The sequence below is a fragment of the Toxorhynchites rutilus genome, unplaced genomic scaffold (assembly GCF_029784135.1).
Source record: "Toxorhynchites rutilus septentrionalis strain SRP unplaced genomic scaffold, ASM2978413v1 HiC_scaffold_7, whole genome shotgun sequence".
NCBI classification, from domain to species: Eukaryota; Metazoa; Arthropoda; class Insecta; order Diptera; family Culicidae; genus Toxorhynchites; species Toxorhynchites rutilus.
Genome location: NW_026600135.1, coordinates 315,170 through 326,671, shown reverse-complemented (window position 1 = coordinate 326,671; position 11,502 = coordinate 315,170).

Genomic DNA, 11,502 nt, shown 5'->3' with positions numbered 1-11,502 from the left:
TTTGATTGTTCTATTGTTTTCCGCTGTAGATATTATTAATATTTTTTTCTTTCTTACATTGCATCAAATACATGAGAGCTATCGAGGGGAATCTTCTGGCCTTGGCCTGACTTGCTAGCCTACAACACTGAGAAATGGCTATGAGTAGGTGACACAAGGAGTGACGTGAGTTCATTTTCCAAATTAAAAAAATACAAATTTGTGTTAATATGTTTTATTTCCCATAGGTGATAGATCAAACCGAGGAAATTCATAGAGATGGGGCCAAGTCACGATTTAGCTTTAATATTTTTTTTAACAATTTTTGTTGTAAAATAAAATAAAATTAATTAATTTACAATAAACTAATTTAATGTATATTCTAAAACCGAGTTGTTACTATTTTTTCACTGATGCAATCGAACTCCCTTTAAAAAAATTTCAAACTTAGACTTAGACAAGTGTTAGGAAAATTTTAAAATTGACGATGACTCCATGTTTCCGGGAGGCTTTAAGTGCATACGATTTTTCAACATAAAGCTAGACTCTCTTTTCATTCCGCCATGGTTTAGGTTTAGGAGCCCTTCGACGAATAATGGATTCTGGGATGGGTTTCGTTTGAGCGCGAAGTGCGCATTCATGGACCAAACGAGAAAATAGTTTAGGTTCCTCCATAGAAGAATTGATTAACCATCTCCGGAATTAATGGCTAGATCAGTGATGTCCACATAAATATATTGTTGGTTTTATTTCTAATCAATGTGTCGCAACTACTGCTACAAAACCCCACTAAATTTCTCAGTGTATAAACACGGACTTACATCCCTGCAGCAAAACAGTAAAATGATGGCAGTTTGGATACATGCAAGAAGAATGATAAATAGAATTGAAGCAAGGATGGAAATTATGCGACCATGATTCGATCCATGATTAATCGCAAACTGCACAAGTACAAGTTGCGATCAACTATTACTCCTCTCCCTTCCCAACAGAATGATGTTTTCTTGATTACTCTGAGTCTATTAATAGATCGCATCAAAGGATCTAGATAGAAGAAACGAAAGACTCTTTCCACTCGGTTTGTGTGCAAATCGCAGCAGTAATTTGCTCCACGGAGGCAAGTGTTTCTACAGTATACGATTCGCAGTATCTCGCCTCTCCGCTCAGTTTAGCTCGCCACAACCCGAATGTTACCGAATGTAAAATTAACTCTCCGAGTGCGTCTTTGCAGGCGAGACGGGAGACCGGTGTAAAGCAAAACTGCACTCGTCATCAGCCACTCGTTTCGGACACTGAAAACCAGAGCGATGTGATGCTCAGATCATAAATGTTCGTCAGTAGTAAACAGTCCGAACAATACAACTACAAATACAAATTTGGATACAAATCTTGATGGATAAGTGATCACTACCTTTGGGATCTCAAAACACATTCCACTTGCAATCTAATGATACTAAATTCAAGCAGAAGGAGTGGCCAAGAGCACGTCTTTTAGCAGGAAGTTTAGTGACAAGTGTTGGTGGTATGTTTTATGGAAGGATAATTCTAAAAACGAATGGCGCTTACTGATCCCCAATCTATATAAATAAAAATGTAAGGCAAAATCTGTTGATAAGCGGAAAACCCGAAGAAGGGATGGTCCGATTTTAGCCTCCTGTATTTTGTTGTATTCGTCTCTTCCCGTAGATCAATATAGTGTAGAGAAAAATCGTAAAATTTTCGGAAAATCCTAAAGGAAGGTCGGAAAATTCGGAAAAATGAATTCCCACATGTTCGAAAATTACATCATCATAAGCGTTGTTAGTCCATTCAATATTTGCGATATCGAAATTGATCTTTGTTCGTAAGTGGGAATGCATTTTCAGGCGAAATAACGCATTTTCATATCATATATCTATAAATAAAAATGGAAGGCCAAATGTGTTGGTAAGCGCAAAACCCGAGGAAGGAATGGTTCAATTTCAGTCATCTATATTTCGTTGTATTCGTCTCTTTCCGTAGATCAATATAGCGGAGAGAAAAATCGGAAAATTCGGAAAATTGAATTCCCATATGTTATACAATTAACTAAGCGTTGCTAGTCCATTTGATGTTGGTGCTAACGAAATTGTTTTTTGTTCGAAAGATGAAAAGGATTTTCAGATGGAATAACGCATTCCTGTATCTTCTATCTATATAAACAAAAATGGAAGGCCAAATGTGTTGGTGTGCCCTAAACCCGAGGAAGGAATGGTCCGATTTGAGCAGTCTTTATTCTGTAATATTCTCTGTATCAAACATGTATTTCATGCAACGGAGAAACATGTTATTTCCAAATGCTTGAAGAATCTTGAGCGAGAATTGTGTCTGAAAATAACTTTATATATATTTTTGTAGAAGTACTAAACAATTTATAGTAAAAGGAAATTGTAAAGGGTCAAAGGGTAATCAATCAATGAAGAGTTCAGTGATTGCACTCAACGTTCACTTAGTAAGAAAACGTGGATGTTTGAAAGTATTCAAATCAAAAAATCTATTTTGGGCGGGACGAAGTTCGTCGCGTCAGCTAGTAGTTGGAATAAAACTGGATGTGAAAAGAAGCTCGATATACAGGAAAAATATATCCCTACGAATAGCCGTCGCTGTCGCCGTTGATGCAACTGTCTGCTGTACCGACGTTTGTGACGGCGGTGACTGAACCGTAGATGTGGTAGTCACTGGGGGCCGACAAAAAAGCCGTTGCACCACTTGTACTACCACCACTGGTGGCCACTTTCGTGATATATGTTAGCGGCAATTGCTTGCTTGCCCGCTGTTGAGTTTGATCCTGTAAATTAAAAAATAACTTAGATCTAGGAATCATAGCGCACCACTATCAAACATACCAGAGGCTGCACTTAGAACATGTAGCTTTCTGTCAGGCGTTTGAATCAGTTGTTGCCCAGGGTTCAGACCACGAACACTAACCTTCCCATCCTTCCCATCACGAATGATTTGCACTTTTTGTGGACCATCTGGTTTGGCGGGCGCGGGAGATTGCTGCCTTTGGTTCGGCTGGGAAGTTGATGCAGAAGCAGACCGTGAAGATTGAGTTATGTTCTGTTGAATAATCTTCGTTGTACCGTCCGGTTCTTTCACAATAATACAACGCTGAACAATGGACTGTTTCGGTGGGTTTGCACCATCTATTCGGAGTAAAATTATAACGATTAACCAGTCGACTCAAAGGCCATTTTTTCCGGTTCCGATTACCTTGTTGCTGTTTGAGTTCCATCGCACGCTTTTGATTGTGTGCTGCCCTCTCTAGCCGAAGTTGTTGTACCATTTGTTAGTTTATTTCCTCCCTCGAGGCCTTACTAGAGATTATGGCCGATTTGTTCGCCAAACTGGAACCTGGGGCACTATTACCATTGCTGGTCGGTGTTGATGAGTTCGACAAATCGCCAGATGACGATGTGATGTTACGGGTTGGTGGAAGCTTTCCTGTGCTAGTTCGAGTTATTGGTAGGACCTGGGCTGCAGTCAGTTTCTCCTGTTTTTCACCATAAAGTTTGATCTCCCATAGCTCCAACTTGTCAAAGTTCAATTTTATATTTCTAAAACAGAAACACATCACTTGTTTTCAATTTTCATCGAAATCACAACAAATCATGTAACGCAATACATGCACTGTATGTCAAAATGAAAATGTTACAAAAGTAGGCCGGCTTCTATTTTCCCACTCTGATTTCGATCCAAGTAGTCTACTTGGTAGGTGCACACAACATTACTCGTCACTGCTGTTTGAAATTGCAATAGAGAAGCAAGAAGAAATTTCACTCAGCACCAAGATGAACCGAACGAACGTTACATCCCGGATTCCGACTGGCTTGAGGGTTCCGAGAGGCTATCGGGCCACCCAAGCAAATGGAGGTAGAGCGGAATCGGGAGGGAAAGTTCGTTTTCCACCCAAGGTGAATAAAATCGTGTTAGAGTGCGTAGCAGCGCTAATGAAATCTTATTTTCTTACAGACAATTCCAACCAAGAACGAGATATATCCTGAAGAGGGCATGATCGAGGACGAAGATTTTCCGCCGCTGTTCCATGATGACATCGAGGATACTGGAGATGACGTGTACGACTGGGAGCCGATAGACATTTCCGAGGTCGACGAGATATATTTTCGGAAGATGAAGGCTGAATCGGAGCTTCAAAAAATGATGGCGGAAAACACCAGATTGCGGCAGGAGAATCAACGGCTTAAAACAGCAGCGAAAGGGGTAAGACTTTTTAAGTATTGTTGTTTTAAAATGCTACTAGTTGTTGCAGGAGAAGTGGCGCAGTCGCTCTTTATTTAAATCTTTTATTATACACGTAATTAGGAAGCGTTCAGTGTTTTTGTTTGTTATCTTCAAATTTTGTTATTTCAAGTTGTTCCGTTGTATTTATTGCATTTGTTCTGTTGTTGTCTTCATTTGTTTTGTTGAGTTTAGTTGCGTTGTACTATTCCGTGTTGTAGAATTTATTGTTATGCTGTGAGTTTTGTTTGATATATTTTTGATGTTTTAGTTTTTCTGTAATATTTGGATGTTTCTCAGTAGTATTTAGATTTATTTTATTTATACCGTTATTGTTTTCCGTATTCTGTTGGATTTTCTTATGTTACTTTGAGTTTCAGAGTTGTTATTTTTTTACACTACTGATTTTTCTATTATTTGATTGTTCTATTGTTTTCCGCTGTAGATATTATTAATATTTTTTTCTTTCTTACATTGCATCAAATACATGAGAGCTATCGAGGGGAATCTTCTGGCCTTGGCCTGACTTGCTAGCCTACAACACTGAGAAATGGCTATGAGTAGGTGACACAAGGAGTGACGTGAGTTCATTTTCCAAATTAAAAAAATACAAATTTGTGTTAATATGTTTTATTTCCCATAGGTGATAGATCAAACCGAGGAAATTCATAGAGATGGGGCCAAGTCACGATTTAGCTTTAATATTTTCTAACAATTTTTGTTGTAAAATAAAATAAAATTAATTAATTTACAATAAACTAATTTAATGTATATTCTAAAACCGAGTTGTTACTATTTTTTCACTGATGCAATCGAACTCCCTTTAAAAAAATTTCAAACTTAGACTCAAGTGTTAGGAAAATTTTAAAATTGACGATGACTCCATGTTTCCGGGAGGCTTTAAGTGCATACGATTTTTCAACATAAAGCTAGACTCTCTTTTCATTCCGCCATGGTTTAGGTTTAGGAGCCCTTCGACGAATAATGGATTCTGGGATGGGTTTCGTTTGAGCGCGAAGTGCGCATTCATGGACCAAACGAGAAAATAGTTTAGGTTCCTCCATAGAAGAATTTATTAACCATCTCCGGAATTAATGGCTAGATCAGTGATGTCCACATAAATATATTGTTGGTTTTATTTCTAATCAATGTGTCGCAACTACTGCGACAAACCCCCACTAAATTTCTCAGTGTATAAACACGGACTTACATCCCTGCAGCAAAACAGTGAAATGCTGGCAGTTTGGATACATGCAAGAAGAATGATAAATAGAATTGAAGCAAGGATGGAAATTATGCGACCATGATTCGATCCATGATTAATCGCAAACTGCACAGATCGCGATCTGTACAAGTTGCGATCAACTATTACTCCTCTCCCTTCCCAACAGAATGATGTTCTCTTGATTACTCTGAGTCTATTAATAGATCGCATCAACGGATCTAGATAGAAGAAACGAAAGACTCTTTCCACTCGGTTTGTGTGCAAATCGCAGCAGTAATTTGCTCCACGGAGGCAAGTGTTTCTACAGTATACGATTCGCAGTATCTCGCCTCTCCGCTCAGTTTAGCTCGCCACAACCCGAATGTTACCGAATGTAAAATTAACTCTCCGAGTGCGTCTTTGCAGGCGGGACGGGAGACCGGTGTAAAGCAAAACTGCACTCGTCATCAGCCACTCGTTTCGGACACTGAAAACCAGAGCGATGTGATGCTCAGATCATAAATGTTCGTCAGTAGTAAACAGTCCGAACAATACAAATACAAATACAAATTTGGATACAAATCTTGATGGATAAGTGATCACTACCTTTGGGATCTCAAAACACATTCCACTTGCTATCTAATGATACTAAATTCAAGCAGAGGGAGTGGCCAAGAGCACGTCTTTTAGCAGGAAGTTTAGTGACAAGTGTTGGTGTTATGTTTTATGGAAGGATAGTTCTAAAAACGAATGGCGCTTACTGATCCCCAATCTATATAAATAAAAATGTAACGCAAAATCTGTTGATAAGCGGAAAACCCGAAGAAGGGATGGTTCGATTTTAGCCTCCTGTATTTTGTTGTATTCGTCTCTTCCCGTAGATTAATATAGTGTAGAGAAAAATCGGAAAATTTTCGGAAAATCCTAAAGGAAGGTCGGAAAATTCGGAAAAATGAATTCCCACATGTTCGAAAATTACATCATCATAAGCGTTGTTAGTCCATTCAATATTTGCGATATCGAAATTGATCTTTGTTCGTAAGTGGGAATGCATTTTCAGGCGAAATAACGCATTCTCATATCATATATCTATAAATAAAAATGGAAGGCCAAATGTGTTGGTAAGCGCAAAACCCGAGGAAGGAATGGTTCAATTTCAGTCATCTATATTTCGTTGTATTCGTCTCTTCCCGTAGATCAATATAGCGGAGAGAAAAATCGGAAAATTCGGAAAATTGAATTCCCATATGTTATACAATTAACTAAGCGTTGCTAGTCCATTTGATGTTGGTGCTAACGAAATTGTTTTTTGTTCGAAAGATGAAAAGGATTTTCAGATGGAATAACGCATTCCTGTATCTTCTATCTATATAAACAAAAATGGAAAGCCAAATGTGTTGGTGTGCCCTAAACCCGAGGAAGGAATGGTCCGATTTGAGCAGTCTTTATTCTGTAATATTCTCTGTATCAAACATGTATTTCATGCAACGGAGAAACATGTTATTTCCAAATGCTTGAAGAATCTTGAGCGAGAATTGTGTCTGAAAATAACTTTATATATATTTTTGTAGAAGTACTAGACAATTTATAGTAAAAGGAAATTGTAAAGGGTCAAAGGGTAATCAATCAATGAAGAGTTCAGTGATTGGACTCACTAACGTTCACTTAGTAAGAAAACGTGGATGTTTGAAAGTATTCAAATAAAAAAATCTATTTTGGGCGAGACGAAGTTCGTCGCGTCAGCTAGTAGTTGGAATAAAACTGGATGTGAAAAGAAGCTCGATATACAGGAAAAATATATCCCTACGAATAGCCGTCGCTGTCGCCGTTGATGCAACTGTCTGCTGTACCGACGTTTGTGACGGCGGTGACTGAACCGTAGATGTGGTAGTCACTGGGGGCCGACAAAAAAGCCGTTGCACCACTTGTACTACCACCACTGGTGGCCACTTTCGTGATATATGTTAGCGGCAATTGCTTGCTTGCCCGCTGTTGAGTTTGATCCTGTAAATTAAAAAATAACTTAGATCTAGGAATCATAGCGCACCACTATCAAACATACCAGAGGCTGCACTTAGAACATGTAGCTTTCTGTCAGGCGTTTGAATCAGTTGTTGCCCAGGGTTCAGACCACGAACGCTAACCTTCCCATCTTTCCCATCACGAATGATTTGCACTTTTTGTGGACCATCTGGTTTGGCGGGCGCGGGAGATTGCTGCCTTTGGTTCGGCTGGGAAGTTGATGCAGAAGCAGACCGTGAAGATTGAGTTATGTTCTGTTGAATAATCTTCGTTGTACCGTCCGGTTCTTTCACAATAATACAACGCTGAACAATGGACTGTTTCGGTGGGTTTGCACCATCTATTCGGAGTAAAATTATAACGATTAACCAGTCGACTCAAAGGCCATTTTTTCCGGTTCCGATTACCTTGTTGCTGTTTGAGTTCCATCGCACGCTTTTGATTGTGTGCTGCCCTCTCTAGCCGAAGTTGTTGTACCATTTGTTAGTTTATTTCCTCCCTCGAGGCCTTACTAGAGATTATGGCCGATTTGTTCGCCAAACTGGAACCTGGGGCACTATTACCATTGCTGGTCGGTGTTGATGAGTTCGACAAATCGCCAGATGACGATGTGATGTTACGGGTTGGTGGAAGCTTTCCTGTGCTAGTTCGAGTTATTGGTAGGACCTGGGCTGCAGTCAGTTTCTCCTGTTTTTCACCATAAAGTTTGATCTCCCATAGCTCCAACTTGTCAAAGTTCAATTTTATATTTCTAAAACAGAAACACATCACTTGTTTTCAATTTTCATCGAAATCACAACAAATCATGTAACGCAATACATGCACTGTATGTCAAAATGAAAATGTTACAAAAGTAGGCCGGCTTCTATTTTCCCACTCTGATTTCGATCCAAGTAGTCTACTTGGTAGGTGCACACAACATTACTCGTCACTGCTGTTTGAAATTGCAATAGAGAAGCAAGAAGAAATTTCACTCAGCACCAAGATGAACCGAACGAACGTTACATCCCGGATTCCGACTGGCTTGAGAGTTCCGAGAGGCTATCGGGCCACCCAAGCAAATGGAGGTAGAGCGGAATCGGGAGGGAAAGTTCGTTTTCCACCCAAGGTGAGTAAAATCGTGTTAGAGTGCGTAGCAGCGCTAATGAAACCTTATTTTCTTACAGACAATTCCAACCAAGAACGAGATATATCCTGAAGAGGGCATGATCGAGGACGAAGATTTTCCGCCGCTGTTCCATGATGACATCGAGGATACTGGAGATGACGTGTACGACTGGGAGCCGATAGACATTTCCGAGGTCGACGAGATATATTTTCGGAAGATGAAGGCTGAATCGGAGCTTCAAAAAATGATGGCGGAAAACACCAGATTGCGGCAGGAGAATCAACGGCTTAAAACAGCAGCGAAAGGGGTAAGACTTTTTAAGTATTGTTGTTTTAAAATGCTACTAGTTGTTGCAGGAGAAGTGGCGCAGTCGCTCTTTATTTAAATCTTTTATTATACACGTAATTAGGAAGCGTTCAGTGTTTTTGTTTGTTATCTTCAAATTTTGTTATTTCAAGTTGTTCCGTTGTATTTATTGCATTTGTTCTGTTGTTGTCTTCATTTGTTTTGTTGAGTTTAGTTGCGTTGTACTATTCCGTGTTGTAGAATTTATTGTTATGCTGTGAGTTTTGTTTGATATATTTTTGATGTTTTAGTTTTTCTGTAATATTTGGATGTTTCTCAGTAGTATTTAGATTTATTTTATTTATACCGTTATTGTTTTCCGTATTCTGTTGGATTTTCTTATGTTACTTTGAGTTTCAGAGTTGTTATTTTTTTACACTACTGATTTTTCTATTATTTGATTGTTCTATTGTTTTCCGCTGTAGATATTATTAATATTTTTTTCTTTCTTACATTGCATCAAATACATGAGAGCTATCGAGGGGAATCTTCTGGCCTTGGCCTGACTTGCTAGCCTACAACACTGAGAAATGGCTATGAGTAGGTGACACAAGGAGTGACGTGAGTTCATTTTCCAAATTAAAAAAATACAAATTTGTGTTAATATGTTTTATTTCCCATAGGTGATAGATCAAACCGAGGAAATTCATAGAGATCACGCCAAGTCACGATTTAGCTTTAATATTTTTTTTAACAATTTTTGTTGTAAAATAAAATAAAATAAATTAATTTACAATAAACTAATTTAATGTATATTCTAAAACCGAGTTGTTACTATTTTTTCACTGATGCAATCGAACTCCCTTTAAAAAAATTTCAAACTTAGACTCAAGTGTTAGGAAAATTTTAAAATTGACGATGACTCCATGTTTCCGGGAGGCTTTAAGTGCATACGATTTTTCAACATAAAGCTAGACTCTCTTTTCATTCCGCCATGGTTTAGGTTTAGGAGCCCTTCGACGAATAATGGATTCTGGGATGGGTTTCGTTTGAGCGCGACGTGCGCATTCATGGACCAAACGAGAAAATAGTTTAGGTTTCTCCATAGAAGAATTGATTAACCATCTCCGGAATTGATGGCTAGATCAGTGATGTCCACATAAATATATTGTTGGTTTTATTTCTAATCAATGTGTCGCAACTACTGCGACAAACCCCCACTAAATTTCTCAGTGTATAAACACGGACTTACATCCCTGCAGCAAAACAGTGAAATGCTGGCAGTTTGGATACATGCAAGAAGAATGATAAATAGAATTGAAGCAAGGATGGAAATTATGCGACCATGATTCGATCCATGATTAATCGCAAACTGCACAGATCGCGATCTGTACAAGTTGCGATCAACTATTACTCCTCTCCCTTCCCAACAGAATGATGTTCTCTTGATTACTCTGAGTCTATTAATAGATCGCATCAAAGGATCTAGATAGAAGAAACGAAAGACTCTTTCCACTCGGTTTGTGTGCAAATCGCAGCAGTAATTTGCTCCACGGAGGCAAGTGTTTCTACAGTATACGATTCGCAGTATCTCGCCTCTCCGCTCAGTTTAGCTCGCCACAACCCGAATGTTACCGAATGTAAAATTAACTCTCCGAGTGCGTCTTTGCAGGCGAGACGGGAGACCGGTGTAAAGCAAAACTGCACTCGTCATCAGCCACTCGTTTCGGACACTGAAAACCAGAGCGATGTGATGCTCAGATCATAAATGTTCGTCAGTAGTAAACAGTCCGAACAATACAACTACAAATACAAATTTGGATACAAATCTTGATGGATAAGTGATCACTACCTTTGGGATCTCAAAACACATTCCACTTGCTATCTAATGATACTAAATTCAAACAGAAGGAGTGGCCAAGAGCACGTCTTTTAGCAGGAAGTTTAGTGACAAGTGTTGGTGGTATGTTTTATGGAAGGATAATTCTAAAAACGAATGGCGCTTACTGATCCCCAATCTATATAAATAAAAATGTAAGGCAAAATCTGTTGATAAGCGGAAAACCCGAAGAAGGGATGGTCCGATTTTAGCCTCCTGTATTTTGTTGTATTCGTCTCTTCCCGTAGATCAATATAGTGTAGAGAAAAATCGGAAAATTTTCGGAAAATCCTAAAGGAAGGTCGGAAAATTCGGAAAAATGAATTCCCACATGTTCGAAAATTACATCATCATAAGCGTTGTTAGTCCATTCAATATTTGCGATATCGAAATTGATCTTTGTTCGTAAGTGGGAATGCATTTTCAGGCGAAATAACGCATTTTCATATCATATATCTATAAATAAAAATGGAAGGCCAAATGTGTTGGTAAGCGCAAAACCCGAGGAAGGAATGGTTCAATTTCAGTCATCTATATTTCGTTGTATTCGTCTCTTCCCGTAGATCAATATAGCGGAGAGAAAAATCGGAAAATTCGGAAAATTGAATTCCCATATGTTATACAATTAACTAAGCGTTGCTAGTCCATTTGATGTTGGTGCTAACGAAATTGTTTTTTGTTCGAAAGATGAAAAGGATTTTCAGATGGAATAACGCATTCCTGTATCTTCTATCTATATAAACAAAAATGGAAGGCCAAATGTGTTGG